This window comes from Lissotriton vulgaris, chromosome 1_1 (assembly GCF_964263255.1).
Source record: "Lissotriton vulgaris chromosome 1_1, aLisVul1.2, whole genome shotgun sequence".
Classification (NCBI taxonomy): Eukaryota; Metazoa; Chordata; class Amphibia; order Caudata; family Salamandridae; genus Lissotriton; species Lissotriton vulgaris.
In genome coordinates, this window is record NC_141685.1 from 1,371,050,412 (window position 1) to 1,371,071,077 (window position 20,666).

The 20,666-nt window shown below is 41.2% G+C and overlaps 6 non-coding genes across 6 annotated transcripts; all 6 read right to left on the reverse strand.

The window, feature by feature from the left end:
• Positions 1–1,119: 1,119 nt before the first annotated feature.
• TRNAH-GUG (transfer RNA histidin (anticodon GUG)) lies at positions 1,120–1,191 on the reverse strand. The gene has a single exon. It is a non-coding gene; the product is annotated as a tRNA-His (tRNA).
• A 1,289-nt stretch (positions 1,192–2,480) lies between these two features.
• TRNAS-AGA (transfer RNA serine (anticodon AGA)) lies at positions 2,481–2,562 on the reverse strand. The gene has a single exon. It is a non-coding gene; the product is annotated as a tRNA-Ser (tRNA).
• Positions 2,563–5,422: 2,860 nt separating this feature from the next.
• Positions 5,423–5,504, reverse strand: TRNAS-AGA (transfer RNA serine (anticodon AGA)). The gene has a single exon. It is a non-coding gene; the product is annotated as a tRNA-Ser (tRNA).
• Positions 5,505–11,305: 5,801 nt separating this feature from the next.
• Positions 11,306–11,387, reverse strand: TRNAS-AGA (transfer RNA serine (anticodon AGA)). The gene has a single exon. It is a non-coding gene; the product is annotated as a tRNA-Ser (tRNA).
• Positions 11,388–14,247: 2,860 nt separating this feature from the next.
• Positions 14,248–14,329, reverse strand: TRNAS-UGA (transfer RNA serine (anticodon UGA)). Its single transcript has one exon. It is a non-coding gene; the product is annotated as a tRNA-Ser (tRNA).
• Positions 14,330–20,130: 5,801 nt separating this feature from the next.
• On the reverse strand, positions 20,131–20,212 carry TRNAS-AGA (transfer RNA serine (anticodon AGA)). Its single transcript has one exon. It is a non-coding gene; the product is annotated as a tRNA-Ser (tRNA).
• Between the last annotated feature and the right edge of the window lie 454 nt (positions 20,213–20,666).

Sequence of the window (20,666 nt, forward strand, 5' to 3'; positions counted from 1 at the left end):
CCACTTGTCTCACCAAATGCTGTAGAGAAACCTGATGTTTTACTCATGTTATCCTTAGTTCGTTTTTGTTAGACCTTGCATTCTTAAGGTGGTCCCAACCCCACCTTATTGCTTTTCACCTCCGCATTTTGCTGTATCTTTTTGTTGGCCTTAGGACTCTGATCACTTTATCGCTACTAATCAGTGCTGAAGTGCACGTGCTTCTTCCCTAATCATGTGTATAATTGGAGTATACCTGACTGACAGATTTAATTTACTTGAAAGCCCCTTGTAAAGTGGTATACCATATACCCAGGGACTGATTGTGCCGCCAAAAGAAATAGCATTTCAAACCTGTCTCAAGCCTGCTACTGCAGTGCCTGTGCTGCAGTGTACTGCCACTTCGACTTGGCATTTAAAACTACTTGCCAAGCCTTAAACTCCAATTTTATTACATATCAGTAACCCCTAAGGTAGGCCCTAGGTAGTCCTAGGGGCATCATGCTATGTAAGTAAAAGGTAAGACATGTACTGTGGTACTTTGTATGTCCTAGTAGTATCAAACAGTCTATTACATTTTTCACTACTGTGAGGTCTGCCCCTCTCATAGGTTAGCATTGGGTATTCCCTTATACTTTTTGGGGGGTAATTCCATATCAGAGAGGAGAAGCTTTATTTATTTATTGATAAATCCTATCTACTGGTGAGGTTGGATGTAATCTTACTATTGTATAAATGCCATTTTTAGAGAATGAGCATTTCCCTGCACTTACTGCTCTATTTGCATGAAAACCTGTCTTCAATTGACGTCTGGATTGGGCTGCGAGACAGCTACATATGTGCATTCCCTGTAGACAGCCACAACACAGGTCACTCAACTGCAACTGCATTCATCTGCATTCTGATTAGCCTGGGGGAGAGCTCCGCTCCCCTTACCGCAAATATGTTCAAGAACGATAATTTATGTCAGTAAGTACAGTATACCTACATCTTATAATCATGTGTGTTTAAATAATTTGTCGTTAGATCATTTAAATATTGAAAAGGATCTGTTTTTAACAGGCATTTTACAAAAACAACTGGTACATTTGGGAATTCTGTAAAGGAAAAACCCAACTGCCGTGACATTGCCAACCACAATGCCGTGACTCGGATTCGAACCGAGGTTGCTGCGGCCACAACGCAGAGTACTAACCACTATACGATCACGGCGAGCTACCTGGACTCAATAACGTACAGTGACATGAAGAAATTATTATTCGGAACACCCAGGGCTACTCCTGTGATAGGCTGAATGTGTTCATTGCTTCCTCATTCCTTATACAAAGGCTTCATCTCCTCAGTGGTTGATAGGCTGAAACCGTTTCCTGGCCGCCTGCTTGTGAACTGGCAGGAGTCAAAGATCACACATACACTGGTGGGCCTGTGATGGGACACCAATGCAGAGAAACACACCTGGCGCAGATATTCTATTCTGTTTATTAGACCTGCATCTCCCCTGTACCTCCTCAAGCCATCTGTATGTGAAGCAAGACAGAGTTAAGGAACGGTCCATCTACACTTTTATTGGGAGGATGCTGCTGTGAGCTCCTCCCAGCTAATCACACAAACAGCAGTAAAGCAAGGTAACTACACAGTTAGGGGGGAATGCATGGTTAGGTTTTTGAGGAATTATTGAAACTGACCTCAGTGACCCATAATCAGAGCTGTGGCTAATAACTGCATGCCTAATTATGATGAAGCAAGCACCATGGCTTGTAGGGGCCCCACAACACACTTTTCTTAGCTCATTGAATTAAAGTATAAACTTCTGCCATGTGTGAGTGGTAAAGGCTTGTTAATTTTGTTGCTTTTCAAATTCACGTCTGACAACAAGACAAAGGAACATTGGGGCATCAGACGCTTTGGAAAGTAGCCACCAACCGCAGAGAAAGAGAGAAAGAGGGAAAAGACAGTATGAGGTGTGGAGAAAACAGCAGCAGGTACAAGGAGCTCAAATGAGATTAATGGCGCCTAAATAGAGCACGTAAAGGAACAGTTACAAATCTAAGAAAAGGGAAAGAAAAGACTAGGAAAAAACACAGAAAGAGCTTGTAGATGAAATTCTCTTCCAGGAACAGCAGGTTAAGAGAAATTACACAGGGAGCAGTTAAGCTTGTAACACGGGGGAGAATAGAAAAGAAAATGCAGTTTTATGAAGTGTGTTTGCCTAATCCAGCTAGCACTTTTATTTTATTTCTCTATTTGCTTCTTTTATTGGTAAAGTAAGTTTCAAGTGCATGCACAGGTATGACCGAGAGAGCCAGGGTATAATAATTTGAAGCGTTTGCACCAGCGCTAATGAAGGACGAGAGTTATAGCAAAGATATGAAAGGGGGAGCGATAATAAATATGTGATATGGCAATAGTGACACCAAAATAAGCCACCTATTTATAAAACTGACATGGAAGAAATACTAAAGGTTAACTTCTGAAATTGTAGCCGATGTTAAAAAGATTCTCGTTGTCGGCAGGATTCGAACCTGCGCGGGGAGACCCCAATGGATTTCTAGTCCATCGCCTTAACCACTCGGCCACAACAACTGACTGTAAGGCGCGTGCACATAATCTGTAAGCAAGTTTTCAAGGTGTCCCACAGCAAATTCCTGATATTCTGCAATGCACTTTTTAAAAATAATGTTTTTTTCAGCAGGCACATTCTCTCCTAAAAACAAAAATTGCATGTGTATATCTCTAGTTTGGAATACCATAGGCTTGCATGCATACTCTCATGGGTCACTCAAGTTTTTTGGACCCTATTGCACTCTGTTTTCGTGCTGCTTTTAGTATATGGCCCATATTACAGAAGTCTACCATCTTTGAGTATTTGAGGCTCCTTTGTAAGTGGTTTATATTTTTTCCTTGAAGAGCTATATAATAAAGGGGTCCGGGAAAGATTGCATTTATGGAAGATAAAAGAAGGCCCACTTGTCTCACCAAATGCTGTAGAGAAACCTGATGTTTTACTCATGTTATCCTTAGTTCGTTTTTGTTATACCTTGCATTCTTAAGGTGGTCCTAACCCCACCTTATTGCTTTTCACCTCCGCATTTTGCTGTATCTTTTTGTTGGCCTTAGGACTCTGATCACTTTATCGCTACTAATCAGTGCTGAAGTGCACGTGCTTCTTCCCTAATCATGTGTATAATTGGAGTATACCTGACTGACAGATTTAATTTACTTGAAAGCCCCTTGTAAAGTGGTATACCATATACCCAGGGACTGGTTGTGCCGCCCAAAGAAATAGCATTTCAAACCTGTCTCAAGCCTGCTACTGCAGTGCCTGTGCTGCAGTGTACTGCCACTTCGACTTGGCATTTAAAACTACTTGCCAAGCCTTAAACTCCAATTTTATTACATATCAGTAACCCCTAAGGTAGGCCCTAGGTAGTCCTAGGGGCATCATGCTATGTAAGTAAAAGGTAAGACATGTACTGTGGTAGTTTGTATGTCCTAGTAGTATCAAACAGTCTATTACATTTTTCACTACTGTGAGGTCTGCCCCTCTCATAGGTTAGCATTGGGTATTCCCTTATACTTTTTGGGGGGTAATTCCATATCAGAGAGGAGAAGCTTTATTTATTTATTGATAAATCCTGTCTACTGGTGAGGTTGGATTTAATCTTACTATTGTATAAATGCCATTTTTAGAGAGTGAGCATTTCTCTGTACTTACTGCTCTATTTGCATGAAAACCTGTCTTCAATTGACGTCTGGATTGGGCTGCGAGACAGCTACATATGTGCATTCCCTGTAGACAGCCACAACACAGGTCACTCAACTGCAACTGCATTCATCTGCATTCTGATTGGCCTGGGGGAGAGCTCCGCTCCCCTTACCGCAAATATGTTCAAAAACGATAATTTATGTCAGTAAGTACAGTACACCTACATCTTATAATCATGTGTGTTTAAATAATTTGTCGTTAGATTGTTTAAATATTGAAAAGGATCTGTTTTTAATAGACATTTTACAAAAACAACTGGTACATTTGGGAATTCTGTAAAGGAAAAACTCAACTGCCGTGACATTGCCAACCACAATGCCGTGACTCGGATGCGAACCGAGGTTGCTGCGGCCACAACGCAGAGTACTAACCACTATACGATCACGGCGAGCTACTTGGGCTCAATAACGTACAGTGACATGAAGAAATTATAATTCGGAACACTCAGGGCTACTCCTGTGATAGGCTGAATGTGTTCATTGCTTCCTCATTCCTTATACAAAGGCTTTGTCTCCTCAGTGGTTGATAGGCTGAAACCGTTTCCTGGCCGCCTGCTTTTGAACTGGCAGGAGTCAAAGATCACACATACACTGGTGGGCCTGTGATGGGACACCAATGCAGAGAAACACACCTGGCGCAGATATTCTATTCTGTTTATTAGACCTGCATCTCTCCTGTACCTTCTCAAGCCATCTGTATGTGAAGCAAGAAAGAGTTAAGGAACGGTCCATCTACACTTTTATTAGGAGGATGCTGCCGTGAGCTCCTCCCAGCTAATCACACAAACAGCAGTAAAGCAAGATAACTACACAGTTAGGGGGGACTGCATGGTTAGGTTTTTGAGGAATTATTGAAACTGACCTCAGTGACCCATAATCAGAGCTGTGGCTAATGACTGCATGCCTAATTATGATGAAGCAAGCACCATGGCTCGTAGGGGCCCCACAACACACTTTTCTTAGCTCATTGAATTAAAGTATAAACTTCTGCCATGTGTGAGTGGTAAAGGCTTGTTAATTTTGTTGCTTTTCAAATTCACGTCTGACAACAAGCCGAAGGAACATTGGGGCATCAGACGCTTTGGAAAGTAGCCACCAACCGCAGAGAAAGAGAGAAAGAGGGAAAAGGCAGTATGAGGTGTGGAGAAAACAGCAGCAGGTACAAGGAGCTCAAATGAGATTAATGGTGCCTAAATAGAGCACGTAAAGGAACAGTTACAAATCTAAGAAAAGGGAAAGAAAAGACTAGGAAAAAACACAGAAAGAGCTTGTAGATGAAATTCTCTTCCAGGAACAGCAGGTTAAGAGAAATTACACAGGGAGCAGTTAAGCTTATAACACGGGGGAGAATAGAAAAGAAAATGCAGTTTTATGAAGTGTGTTTGCCTAATCCAGCTAGCACTTTTATTTTATTTCTCTATTTGCTTCTTTTATTGGTAAAGCAAGTTTCAAGTGCATGCACAGGTATGACCGAGAGAGCCAGGGTATATTAATTTGAAGCGTTTGCACCAGCGCTAATGAAGGACGAGAGTTATAGCAAAGATATGAAAGGGGGAGCGATAATAAATATGTGATATGGCAATAGTGACACCAAAATAAGCCACCTATTTATAAAACTGACATGGAAGAAATACTAAAGGTTATCTTCTGAAATTGTAGCCGATGTTAAAAAGATTCTCGTTGTCGGCAGGATTCGAACCTGCGCGGGGAGACCCCAATGGATTTCTAGTCCATCGCCTTAACCACTTGGCCACAACAACTGACTGTAAGGCGTGTGCACATAATCTGTATGCAAGTTTTCAAGGTGTCCCACAGCAAATTCCTGATATTCTGCAACGCACTTTTTAAAAATAATGATTTTTTCAGCAGGCACATTCTCTCCTAAAAACAAAAATTGCATGCGTATATCTCTAGTTTGGAATACCATAGGCTTGCATGCATACTCTCATGGGTCACTCAAGTTTTTTGGACCCTATTTCACTCTGTTTTCATGCTGCTTTTAGTATATGGCCCATATTACAGAAGTCTACCATCTTTGAGTATTTGAGGCTCCTTTGTAAGTGCTTTATATTTTTTCCTTGAAGAGCTATATAATAAAGGGGTCCGGGAAACATTGCATTTATGGAAGATAAAAGTAGGCCTACTTGTCTCACCAAATGCTATAGAGAAACCTGATGTTTTACTCATGTTATCCTTAGTTCGTTTTTGTTAGACCTTGCATTCTTAAGGTGGTCCCAACCCCACCTTATTGCTTTTCACCTCCGCATTTTGCTGTATCTTTTTGTTGGCCTTAGGACTCTGATCACTTTATCGCTACTAATCAGTGCTGAAGTGCACGTGCTTCTTCCCTAATCATGTGTATAATTGGAGTATACCTGGCTCACAGATTTAATTTACTTGAAAGCCCCTTGTAAAGTGGTATACCATATACCCAGGGACTGATTGTGCCGCCCAAAGAAATAGCATTTCAAACCTGTCTCAAGCCTGCTACTGCAGTGCCTGTGCTGCAGTGTACTGCCACTTCGACTTGGCATTTAAAACTACTTGCCAAGCCTTAAACTCCAATTTTATTACATATCAGTAACCCCTAAGGTAGGCCCTAAGTAGTCCTAGGGGCATCATGCTATGTAAGTAAAAGGTAAGACATGTACTGTGGTAGTTTGTATGTCCTAGTAGTATCAAACAGTCTATTACATTTTTCACTACTGTGAGGTCTGCCCCTCTCATAGGTTAGCATTGGGTATTCCCTTATACTTTTTGGGGGTTAATTCCATATAAGAGAGGAGAAGCTTTATTTATTTATTGATAAATACTATCTACTGGTGGGGTTGGATTTAATCTTACTATTGTATAAATGCCATTTTTAGAGAGTGAGCATTTCTCTGCACTTACTGCTCTATTTGCATGAAAACCTGTCTTCAATTGACGTCTGGATTGGGCTGCGAGACAGCTACATATGTGCATTCCCTGTAGACAGCCACAACACAGGTCACTCAACTGCAACTGCAATTATCTGCATTCTGATTGGCCTGGGGGAGAGCTCCGCTCCCCTTACCGCAAATATGTTCAAGAACGATAATTTATGTCAGTAAGTATAGTATACCTACATCTTATAATCATGTGTGTTTAAATAATTTGTCGTTAGATCGTTTAAATATTGATAAGGATCTGTTTTTAATAGACATTTTACAAAAACAACTGGTACATTTGGGAATTCTGTAAAGGAAAAACCCAACTGCCGTGACATTGCCAACCACAATGCCGTGACTCGGATTCAAACCGAGGTTGCTGCGGCCACAACGCAGAGTACTAACCACTATACGATCACAGCGAGCTACTTGGGCTCAATAATGTACAGTGACATGAAGAAATTATAATTCGGAACACTCAGGGCTACTCCTGTGATAGGTTGAATGTGTTCATTGCTTCCTCATTCCTTATACAAAGGCTTTATCTCCTCAGTGGTTGATAGGCTGAAACCGTTTCCTGGCCGCCTGCTTGTGAACTGGCAGGAGTCAAAGATCACACATACACTGGTGGGCCTGTGATGGGACACCAATGCAGAGAAACACACCTGGCGCAGATATTCTATTCTGTTTATTAGACCTGCATCTCTCCTGTACCGCCTAGAGCCATCTGTATGTGAAGCAAGAAAGAGTTAAGGAACGGTCCATCTACACTTTTATTGGGAGGATGCTGCCGTGAGCTCCTCCCAGCTAATCACACAAACAGCAATAAAGCAAGATAACTACACAGTTAGGGGGGACTGCATGGTTAGGTTTTTGAGGAATTATTGAAACTGACCTCAGTGACCCATAATCAGAGCTGTGGCTAATGACTGCATGCCTAATTATGATGAAGCAAGCACCATGGCTCCTAGGGGCCCCACAACACACTTTTCTTAGCTCATTGAATTAAAGTATAAACTTCTGCCATGTGTGAGTGGTAAAGGCTTGTTAATTTTGTTGCTTTTCAAATTCACGTCTGACAACAAGACGAAGGAGCATTGGGGCATCAGACGCTTTGGGAAGTAGCCACCAACCGCAGAGAAAGAGAGAAAGAGGGAAAAGACAGTATGAGGTGTGGAGAAAACAGCAGCAGGTACAAGGAGCTCAAATGAGATTAATGGCGCCTAAATAGAGCACGTAAAGGAACAGTTACACATCTAAGAAAAGGGAAAGAAAAAACTAGGAAAAAACACAGAAAGAGCTTGTAGATTAAATTCTCTTCCAGGAACAGCAGGTTAAGAGAAATTACACCGGGAGCAGTTAAGCTTGTAACACGGGGGAGAATAGAAAAGAAAATGCAGTTTTATGAAGTGTGTTTGCCTAATCCAGCTAGCACTTTTATTTTATTTCTCTATTTGCTTCTTTTATTGGTAAAGTAAGTTTCAAGTGCATGCACAGGTATGACCGAGAGAGCCAGGGTATAATAATTTGAAGCGTTTGCACCAGCGCTAATGAAGGACGAGAGTTATATCAAAGATATGAAAGGGGGAGCGATAATAAATATGTGATATGGCAATAGTGACACCAAAATAAGCCACCTATTTATAAAACTGACATGGAAGAAATACTAAAGGTTAACTTCTGAAATTGTAGCCGATGTTAAAAAGATTCTCATTGTCGGCAGGATTCGAACTTGCGCGGGGAGACCCCAATGGATTTCTAGTCCGTCGCCTTAACTACTCGGCCACAACAACTGACTGTAAGGCGTGTGCACATAATCTGTATGCAAGTTTTCAAGGTGTCCCACAGCAAATTCCTGATATTCTGCAATGCACTTTTTAAAAATAATGTTTTTTTCAGAAGGCACATTCTCTCCTAAAAACAAAAATTGCATGCGTATATCTCTAGTTTGGAATACCATAGGCTTGCATGCATACTCTCATGGGTCACTCAAGTTTTTTGGACCCTATTGCACTCAGTTTTCGTGCTGCTTTTAGTATATGGCCCATATTACAGAAGTCTACCATCTTTGAGTATTTGAGGCTCCTTTGTAAGTGCTTAATATTTTTTCCTTGAAGAGCTATATAATAAAGGGGTCCGGGAAAGATTGCATTTATGGAAGATAAAAGAAGGCCCACTTGTCTCACCAAATGCTGTAGAGAAACCTGGTGTTTTACTCATGTTATCCTTAGTTCGTTTTTGTTAGACCTTGCATTCTTAAGGTGGTCCCAACCCCACCTTATTGCTTTTCACCTCCGCATTTTGCTGTATCTTTTTGTTGGCCTTAGGACTCTGATCACTTTATCGCTACTAATCAGTGCTGTAGTGCACGTGCTTCTTCCCTAATCATGTGTATAATTGGAGTATACCTGACTGACAGATTTAATTTACTTGAAAGCCCCTTGTAAAGTGGTATACCATATACCCAGGGACTGATTGTGCCGCCCAAAGAAATAGCATTTCAAACCTGTCTCAAGCCTGCTACTGCAGTGCCTGTGCTGCAGTGTACTGCCACTTCGACTTGGCATTTAAAACTACTTGCCAAGCCTTAAACTCCAATTTTATTACATATCAGTAACCCCTAAGGTAGGCCCTAAGTAGTCCTAGGGGCATCATGCTATGCAAGTAAAAGGTAAGACATGTACTGTGGTAGTTTGTATGTCCTAGTAGTATCAAACAGTCTATTACATTTTTCACTACTGTGAGGTCTGCCCCTCTCATAGGTTAGCATTGGGTATTCCCTTATACTTTTTGGGGGGTAATTCCATATCAGAGAGGAGAAGCTTTATTTATTTATTGATAAATCCTATCTACTGGTGAGGTTGGATTTAATCGTACTATTGTATAAATGCCATTTTTAGAGAGTGAGCATTTCTCTGCACTTACTGCTCTATTTGCATGAAAACCTGTCTTCAATTGACGTCTGGATTGGGCTTCGAGACAGCTACATATGTGCATTCCCTGTAGACAGCCACAACACATGTCACTCAACTGCAACTGCATTCATCTGCATTCTGATTGGCCTGGGGGAGAGCTCCGCTCCCCTTACCGCAAATTTGTTCAAGAACGATAATTTATGTCAGTAAGTACAGTATACCTACATCTTATAATCATGTGTGTTTAAATAATTTGTCGTTAGATCGTTTAAATATTGAAAAGGATCTGTTTTTAATAGACATTTTACAAAAACAACTGGTACATTTGGGAATTTTGTAAAGGAAAAACCCATCTGCCGTGACATTGCCAACCACAATTCCGTGACCTGGATTCGAACCGAGGTTGCTGCGGCCACAACGCAGAGTACTAACCACTATACGATCACGGCGAGCTACTTGGGCTCAATAATGTACAGTGACATGAAGAAATTATAATTCGGAACACTCAGGGCTACTCCTGTGATAGGCTGAATGTGTTCATTGCTTCCTCATTCCTTGTACAAAGGCTTTATCTCCTCAGTGGTTGATAGGCTGAAACCGTTTCCTGGACGCCTGCTTTTGAACTGGCAGGAGTCAAAGATCACACATACACTGGTGGGCCTGTGATGGGACACCAATGCAGAGAAACACACCTGGCGCAGATATTCTATTCTGTTTATTAGACCTGCATCTCTCCTGTACCTTCTCAAGCCATCTGTATGTGAAGCAAGAAAGAGTTAAGGAACGGTCCATCTACACTTTTATTAGGAGGATGCTGCTGTGAGCTCCTCCCAGCTAATCACACAAACAGCAGTAAAGCAAGATAACTACACAGTTAGGGGGGACTGCATGGTTAGGTTTTTGAGGAATTATTGAAACTGACCTCAGTGACCCATAATCAGAGCTGTGGCTAATGACTGCATGCCTAATTATGATGAAGCAAGCACCATGGCTCGTAGGGGCCCCACAACACACTTTTCTTAGCTCATTGAATTAAAGTATAAACTTCTGCCATGTGTGAGTGGTAAAGGCTTGTTAATTTTGTTGCTTTTCAAATTCACGTCTGACAACAAGCCGAAGGAACATTGGGGCATCAGACGCTTTGGAAAGTAGCCACCAACCGCAGAGAAAGAGAGAAAGAGGGAAAAGGCAGTATGAGGTGTGGAGAAAACAGCAGCAGGTACAAGGAGCTCAAATGAGATTAATGGTGCCTAAATAGAGCACGTAAAGGAACAGTTACAAATCTAAGAAAAGGGAAAGAAAAGACTAGGAAAAAACACAGAAAGAGCTTGTAGATGAAATTCTCTTCCAGGAACAGCAGGTTAAGAGAAATTACACAGGGAGCAGTTAAGCTTATAACACGGGGAGAATAGAAAAGAAAATGCAGTTTTATGAAGTGTGTTTGCCTAATCCAGCAAGCACTTTTATTTTATTTCTCTATTTGCTTCTTTTATTGGTAAAGCAAGTTTCAAGTGCATGCACAGGTATGACCGAGAGAGCCAGGGTATATTAATTTGAAGCGTTTGCACCAGCGCTAATGAAGGACGAGAGTTATAGCAAAGATATGAAAGGGGGAGCGATAATAAATATGTGATATGGCAATAGTGACACCAAAATAAGCCACCTATTTATAAAACTGACATGGAAGAAATACTAAAGGTTATCTTCTGAAATTGTAGCCGATGTTAAAAAGATTCTCGTTGTCGGCAGGATTCGAACCTGCGCGGGGTGACCCCAATGGATTTCTAGTCCATCGCCTTAACCACTCGGCCACAACAACTGACTGTAAGGCGTGTGCACATAATCTGTATGCAAGTTTTCAAGGTGTCCCACAGCAAATTCCTGATATTCTGCAATGCACTTTTTAAAAATAATGTTTTTTTCAGCAGGCACATTCTCTCCTAAAAACAAAAATTGCATGCGTATATCTCTAGTTTGGAATACCATAGGCTTGCATGCATACTCTCATGGGTCATTCAAGTTTTTTGGACCCTATTGCACTCTGTTTTCGTGCTGCTTTTAGTATATGGCCCATATTACAGAAGTCTACCATCTTTGAGTATTTGAGGCTCCTTTGTAAGTGCTTTATATTTTTTCCTTGAATAGCTATATAATAAAGGGGTCCGGGAAAGATTGCATTTATGGAAGATAAAAGAAGGCCCACTTGTCTCACCAAATGCTGTAGAGAAACCTGATGTTTTACTCATGTTATCCTTAGTTCGTTTTTGTTAGACCTTGCATTCTGAAGGTGGTCCTAACCCCACCTTATTGCTTTTCACCTCCGCATTTTGCTGTATCTTTTTGTTGGCCTTTGGACTCTGATCACTTTATCGCTACTAATCAGTGCTGAAGTGCACGTGCTTCTTCCCTAATCATGTGTATAATTGGAGTATACCTGACTGACAGATTTAATTTACTTGAAAGCCCCTTGTAAAGTGGTATACCATATACCCAGGGACTGATTGCGCCGCCCAAAGAAATAGCATTTCAAACCTGTCTCAAGCCTGCTACTACAGTGCCTGTGCTGCAGTTTACTGCCACTTCGACTTGGCATTTAAAACTACTTGCCAAGCCTTAAACTCCAATTTTATTACATATCAGTAACCCCTAAGGTAGGCCCTAGGTAGTCCTAGGGGCATCATGCTATGTAAGTAAAAGGTAAGACATGTACTGTGGTAGTTTCTATGTCCTAGTAGTGTCAAACAGTCTATTACATTTTTCACTACTGTGAGGTCTGCCCCTCTCATAGGTTAGCATTGGGTATTCCCTTATACTTTTTGGGGGGTAATTCCATATCAGAGAGGAGAAGCTTTATTTATTTATTGATAAATCCTATCTACTGGTGAGGTTGGATTTAATCTTACTATTGTATAAATGCCATTTTTAGAGAGTGAGCATTTCTCTGCACTTACTGCTCTATTTGCATGAAAACCTGTCTTCAATTGACGTCTGGATTGGGCTGCGAGACAGCTACATATGTGCATTCCCTGTAGACAGCCACAACACAGGTCACTCAACTGCAACTGCATTCATCTGCGTTCTGATTGGCCTGGGGGAGAGCTCCGCTCCCCTTACCGCAAATATGTTCAAGAACGATAATTTATGTCAGTAAGTACAGTATACCTACATCTTATAATCATGTGTGTTCAAATAATTTGTCGTTAGATCGTTTAAATATTGAAAAGGATCTGTTTTTAATAGACATTTTACAAAAACAACTGGTACATTTGGGAATTCTGTAAAGGAAAAACCCAACTGCCGTGACATTGCCAACCACAATGCCGTGACTCGGATTCGAACCGAGGTTGCTGCGGCCACAACGCAGATTACTAACCACTATAAAATCACGGCGAGCTACTTGGGCTCAATAACTTACAGTGACATGAAGAAATTATAATTTGGGACACTCAGGGCTACTCCTGTGATAGGCTGAATGTGTTCATTGCTTCCTCATTCCTTATACAAAGGCTTTATCTCCTCAGTGGTTGATAGGCTGAAACCGTTTCCTGGCCGCCTGCTTGTGAACTGGCAGGAGTCAAAGATCGCACATACACTGGTGGGCCTGTGATGGGACACCAATGCAGAGAAACAAACCTGGCGCAGATATTCTATTCTGTTTATTAGACCTGCATCTCCCCTGTACCTCCTCAAGCCATCTGTATGTGAAGCAAGAAAGAGTTAAGGAACGGTCCATCTACACTTTTATTGGGAGGATGCTGCCGTGATCTCCTCCCAGCTAATCACACAAACAGCAGTAAAGCAAGATAACTACACAGTTAGGGGGGACTGCATGGTTAGGTTTTTGAGGAATTATTGAAATTGACCTCAGTGACCCATAATCAGAGCTGTGGCTAATGACTGCATGCCTAATTATGATGAAGCAAGCACCATGGCTCGTAGGGGCCCCACAACACACTTTTCTTAGCTCATTGAATTAAAGTATAAACTTCTGCCATGTGTGAGTGGTAAAGGCTTGTTAATTTTGTTGCTTTTCAAATTCAAGTCTGACAACAAGACGAAGGAACATTGGGGCATCAGACGCTTTGGAAAGTAGCCACCAACCGCAGAGAAAGAGAGAAAGAGGGAAAAGACAGTATGAAGTGTGGAGAAAACAGCAGCAGGTACAAGGAGCTCAAATGAGATTAATGGCGCCTAAATAGAGCACGTAAAGGAACAGTTACAAATGTAAGAAAAGGGAAAGAAAAGACTAGGAAAAAACACAGAAAGAGCTTGTAGATGAAATTCTCTTCCAGGAACAGCAGGTTAAGAGAAATTACACAGGGAGCAGTAAAGCTTGTAACACGGGGGAGAATAGAAAAGAAAATGCAGTTTTATGAAGTGTGTTTGCCTAATCCCGCTAGCACTTTTATTTTATTTCTCTATTTGCTTCTTTTATTGGTAAAGCAAGTTTCAAGTGCATGCACAGGTATGACCGAGAGAGCCAGGGTATAATAATTTGAAGCGTTTGCACCAGCGCTAATGAAGGACGAGAGTTATAGCAAAGATATGAAAGGGGGAGCGATAATAAATATGTGATATGGCAATAGTGACACCAAAATAAGCCACCTATTTATAAAACTGACATGGAAGAAATACTAAAGGTTAACTTCTGAAATTGTAGCCGATGTTAAAAAGATTCTCGTTGTCGGCAGGATTCGAACCTGCGCGGGGAGACCCCAATGGATTTCAAGTCCATCGCCTTAACCACTCAGCCACAACAACTGACTGTAAGGCGTGTGCACATAATCTGTATGCAAGTTTTCAAGGTGCCCCACTGCAAATTCCTGATATTCTGCAACGCACTTTTTAAAAATAATGATTTTTTCAGCAGGCACATTCTCTCCTAAAAACAAAAATTGCATGCGTATATCTCTAGTTTGGAATACCATAGGCTTGCATGCATACTCTCATGGGTCACTCAAGTTTTTTGGACCCTATTTCACTCTGTTTTCATGCTGCTTTTAGTATATGGCCCATATTACAGAAGTCTACCATCTTTGAGTATTTGAGGCTCCTTTGTAAGTGCTTTATATTTTTCCTTGAAGAGCTATATAATAAAGGGGTCCGGGAAACATTGCATTTATGGAAGATAAAAGTAGGCCCACTTGTCTCACCAAATGCTGTAGAGAAACCTGATGTTTTACTCATGTTATCCTTAGTTCGTTTTTGTTAGACCTTGCATTCTTAAGGTGGTCCCAACCCCACCTTATTGCTTTTCACCTCCGCATTTTGCTGTATCTTTTTGTTGGCCTTAGGACTCTGATCACTTTATCGCTACTAATCAGTGCTGAAGTGCAAGTGCTTCTTCCCTAATCATGTGTATAATTGGAGTATACCTGACTGACAGATTTAATTTACTTGAAAGCCCCTTGTAAAGTGGTATACCATATACCCAGGGACTGATTGTGCCGCCAGAAGAAATAGCATTTCAAACCTGTCTCAAGCCTGCTACTGCAGTTCCTGTGCTGCAGTGTACTGCCACTTCGACTTGGCATTTAAAACTACTTGCCAAGCCTCAAACTCCAATTTTATTACATATCAGTAACCCCTAAGGTAGGCCCTAGGTAGTCATAGGGGCATCATGCTATGTAAGTAAAAGGTAAGACATGTACTGTGGTAGTTTCTATGTCCTAGTAGTATCAAACAGTCTATTACATTTTTCACTACTGTGAGGTCTACCCCTCTCATAGGTTAGCATTGGGTATTCCCTTATACTTTTTGGGGGGTAATTCCATATCAGAGAGGAGAAGCTTTATTTATTTATTGATAAATCCTATCTACTGGTGAGGTTGGATTTAATCTTACTATCGTATAAATGCCATTTTTAGAGAGTGAGCATTTCTCTGCACTTACTGCTCTATTTGCATGAAAACCTGTCTTCAATTGACGTCTGGATTGGGCTGCGAGACAGCTACATATGTGCATTCCCTGTAGACAGCCACAACACAGGTCACTCAACTGCAACTGCATTCATCTGCATTCTGATTGGCCTGGGGGAGAGCTCCGCTCCCCTTACTGCAAATATGTTCAAGAACGATAATTTATGTCAGTAAGTACAGTATACCTACATCTTATAATCATGTGTGTTTAAATAATTTGTTGTTAGATCGTTTAAATATTGAAAAGGATCTGTTTTTAATAGACATTTTACAAAAACAACTGGTACATTTGGGAATTCTGTAAAGGAAAAACCCAACAGCCGTGACATTGCAAACCACAATGCTGTGACTCGGATTCGAACCGAGGTTGCTGCGGCCACAACGCAGAGTACTAACCACTATACGATCACGGCGAGCTACTTGGGCTCAATAACGTACAGTGACATGAAGAAATTATAATTCGGAACACTCAGGGCTACTCCTATGATAGGCTGAATGTGTTCATTGATTCCTCATTCCTTATACAAAGGCTTTATCTCCTCAGTGGTTGATAGGCTGAAACCGTTTCCTGGCCGCCTGCTTGTGAACTGGCAGGAGTCAAAGATCTCACATACACTGGTGGGCCTGTGATGGGACACCAATGCAGAGAAACACACCTGGCGCAGATATTCTATTCTGTTTATTAGACCTGCATCTCTCCTGTACCGCCTAGAGCCATCTGTATGTGAAGCAAGAAAGAGTTAAGGAACGGTCCATCTACACTTTTATTGGGAGGATGCTGCCGTGAGCTCCTCCCAGCTAATCACACAAACAGCTGTAAAGCAAGATAACTACACAGTTAGGGGGGACTGCATGGTTAGGTTTTTGAGGAATTATTGAAACTGACCTCAGTGACCCATAATCAGAGCTGTGGCTAATGACTGCATGCCTAATTATGATGAAGCAAGCACCATGGCTCGTAGGGGCCCCACAACACACTTTTCTTAGCTCATTGAATTAAAGTATAAACTTCTGCCATGTGTGAGTGGTAAAGGCTTGTTAATTTTGTTGCTTTTCAAATTCACGTCTGACAACAAGACGAAGGAACATTGGGGCATCAGACGCTTTGGAAAGTAGCCACCAACCGCAGAGAAAGAGAGAAAGAGGGAAAAGACAGTATGAGGTGTGGAGAAAACAGCAGCAGGTACAAGGAGCTCAAATGAGATTAATGGCGCCTAAATAGAGCACGTAAAGGAACAGTTACACATCTAAGAAAAGGGAAAGAAAAGACTAGGAAAAAACACAGAAAGAGCTTGTAGATGAAATTCTCTTCCAGGAACAGCAGGTTAAGAGAAATTACACAGGGAGCAGTTAAGCTTGTAACACGGGGGAGAATAGAAAAGAAAATGCAGTTTTATGAAGTGTGTTTGCCTAATCCAGCTAGCACTTTTATTTTATTTCTCTATTTGCTTCTTTTATTGGTAAAGTAAGTTTCAAGTGCATGCACAGGTATGACCGAGAGAGCCAGGGTATAATAATTTGAAGCGTTTGCACCAGCGCTAATGAAGGACGAGAGTTATAGCAAAGATATGAAAGGGGGAGCGATAATAAATATGTGATATGGCAATAGTGACACCAAAATAAGCCACCTATTTATAAAACTGAAATGGAAGAAATACTAAAGGTTAACTTCTGAAATTGTAGCCGATGTTAAAAAGATTCTCGTTGTCGGCAGGATTCGAACTTGTGCGGGGAGACCCCAATGGATTTCTAGTCCGTCGCCTTAACTACTCGGCCACAACAACTGACTGTAAGGCGTGTGCACATAATCTGTATGCAAGTTTTCAAGGTGTCCCACAGCAAATTCCTGATATTCTGCAATGCACTTTTTAAAAATAATGTATTTTTCAGCAGGCACATTCTCTCCTAAAAACAAAAATTGCATGCGTATATCTCTACTTTGGAATACCATAGGCTTGCATGCATACTCTCATGGGTCACTCAAGTTTTTTGGACCCTATTGCACTCAGTTTTCGTGCTGCTTTTAGTATATGGCCCATATTACAGAAGTCTACCATCTTTGAGTATTTGAGGCTCCTTTGTAAGTGCTTTATATTTTTTCCTTGAAGAGCTATATAATAAAGGGGTCCGGGAAAGATTGCATTTATGGAAGATAAAAGAAGGCCCACTTGTCTCACCAAATGCTGTAGAGAAACCTGATGTTTTACTCATGTTATCCTTAGTTCGTTTTTGTTAGACCTTGCATTCTTAAGGTGGTCCCAACCCCACCTTATTGCTTTTCACCTCCGCATTTTGCTGTATCTTTTTGTTGGCCTTAGGACTCTGATCACTTTATCGCTACTAATCAGTGCTGAAGTGCACGTGCTTCTTCCCTAATCATGTGTATAATTGGAGTATACCTGACTGACAGATTTAATTTACTTGAAAGCCCCTTGTAAAGTGGTATACCATATACCCAGGGACTGATTGTGCCGCCCAAAGAAATAGCATTTCAAACCTGTCTCAAGCCTGCTACTGCAGTGCCTGTGCTGCAGTGTACTGCCACTTCGACTTGGCATTTAAAACTACTTGCCAAGCCTTAAACTCCAATTTTATTACATATCAGTAACCCCTAAGGTAGGCCCTAAGTAGTCCTAGGGGCATCATGCTATGCAAGTAAAAGGTAAGACATGTACTGTGGTAGTTTGTATGTCCTAGTAGTATCAAACAGTCTATTACATTTTTCACTACTGTGAGGTCTGCCCCTCTCATAGGTTAGCATTGGGTATTCCCTTATACTTTTTGGGGGGTAATTCCATATCAGAGAGGAGAAGCTTTATTTATTTATTGATAAATCCTATCTACTGGTGAGGTTGGATTTAATCGTACTATTGTATAAATGCCATTTTTAGAGAGTGAGCATTTCTCTGCACTTACTGCTCTATTTGCATGAAAACCTGTCTTCAATTGACGTCTGGATTGGGCTTCGAGACAGCTACATATGTGCATTCCCTGTAGACAGCCACAACACATGTCACTCAACTGCAACTGCATTCATCTGCATTCTGATTGGCCTGGGGGAGAGCTCCGCTCCCCTTACCGCAAATTTGTTCAAGAACGATAATTTATGTCAGTAAGTACAGTATACCTACATCTTATAATCATGTGTGTTTAAATAATTTGTCGTTAGATCGTTTAAATATTGAAAAGGATCTGTTTTTAATAGACATTTTACAAAAACAACTGGTACATTTGGGAATTTTGTAAAGGAAAAACCCATCTGCCGTGACATTGCCAACCACAATTCCGTGACCTGGATTCGAACCGAGGTTGCTGCGGCCACAACGCAGAGTACTAACCACTATACGATCACGGCGAGCTACTTGGGCTCAATAATGTACAGTGACATGAAGAAATTATAATTCGGAACACTCAGGGCTACTCCTGTGATAGGCTGAATGTGTTCATTGCTTCCTCATTCCTTGTACAAAGGCTTTATCTCCTCAGTGGTTGATAGGCTGAAACCGTTTCCTGGACGCCTGCTTTTGAACTGGCAGGAGTCAAAGATCACACATACACTGGTGGGCCTGTGATGGGACACCAATGCAGAGAAACACACCTGGCGCAGATATTCTATTCTGTTTATTAGACCTGCATCTCTCCTGTACCTTCTCAAGCCATCTGTATGTGAAGCAAGAAAGAGTTAAGGAACGGTCCATCTACACTTTTATTAGGAGGATGCTGCTGTGAGCTCCTCCCAGCTAATCACACAAACAGCAGTAAAGCAAGATAACTACACAGTTAGGGGGGACTGCATGGTTAGGTTTTTGAGGAATTATTGAAACTGACCTCAGTGACCCATAATCAGAGCTGTGGCTAATGACTGCATGCCTAATTATGATGAAGCAAGCACCATGGCTCGTAGGGGCCCCACAACACACTTTTCTTAGCTCATTGAATTAAAGTATAAACTTCTGCCATGTGTGAGTGGTAAAGGCTTGTTAATTTTGTTGCTTTTCAAATTCACGTCTGACAACAAGCCGAAGGAACATTGGGGCATCAGACGCTTTGGAAAGTAGCCACCAACCGCAGAGAAAGAGAGAAAGAGGGAAAAGGCAGTATGAGGTGTGGAGAAAACAGCAGCAGGTACAAGGAGCTCAAATGAGATTAATGGTGCCTAAATAGAGCACGTAAAGGAACAGTTACAAATCTAAGAAAAGGGAAAGAAAAGACTAGGAAAAAACACAGAAAGAGCTTGTAGATGAAATTCTCTTCCAGGAACAGCAGGTTAAGAGAAATTACACAGGGAGCAGTTAAGCTTATAACACGGGGGAGAATAGAAAAGAAAATGCAGTTTTATGAAGTGTGTTTGCCTAATCCAGCAAGCACTTTTATTTTATTTCTCTATTTGCTTCTTTTATTGGTAAAGCAAGTTTCAAGTGCATGCACAGGTATGACCGAGAGAGCCAGGGTATATTAATTTGAAGCGTTTGCACCAGCGCTAATGAAGGACGAGAGTTATAGCAAAGATATGAAAGGGGGAGCGATAATAAATATGTGATATGGCAATAGTGACACCAAAATAAGCCACCTATTTATAAAACTGACATGGAAGAAATACTAAAGGTTATCTTCTGAAATTGTAGCCGATGTTAAAAAGATTCTCGTTGTCGGCAGGATTCGAACCTGCGCGGGGTGACCCCAATGGATTTCTAGTCCATCGCCTTAACCACTCGGCCACAACAACTGACTGTAAGGCGTGTGCACATAATCTGTATGCAAGTTTTCAAGGTGTCCCACAGCAAATTCCTGATATTCTGCAATGCACTTTTTAAAAATAATGTTTTTTTCAGCAGGCACATTCTCTCCTAAAAACAAAAATTGCATGCGTATATCTCTAGTTTGGAATACCATAGGCTTGCATGCATACTCTCATGGGTCATTCAAGTTTTTTGGACCCTATTGCACTCTGTTTTCGTGCTGCTTTTAGTATATGGCCCATATTACAGAAGTCTACCATCTTTGAGTATTTGAGGCTCCTTTGTAAGTGCTTTATATTTTTTCCTTGAATAGCTATATAATAAAGGGGTCCGGGAAAGATTGCATTTATGGAAGATAAAAGAAGGCCCACTTGTCTCACCAAATGCTGTAGAGAAACCTGATGTTTTACTCATGTTATCCTTAGTTCGTTTTTGTTAGAC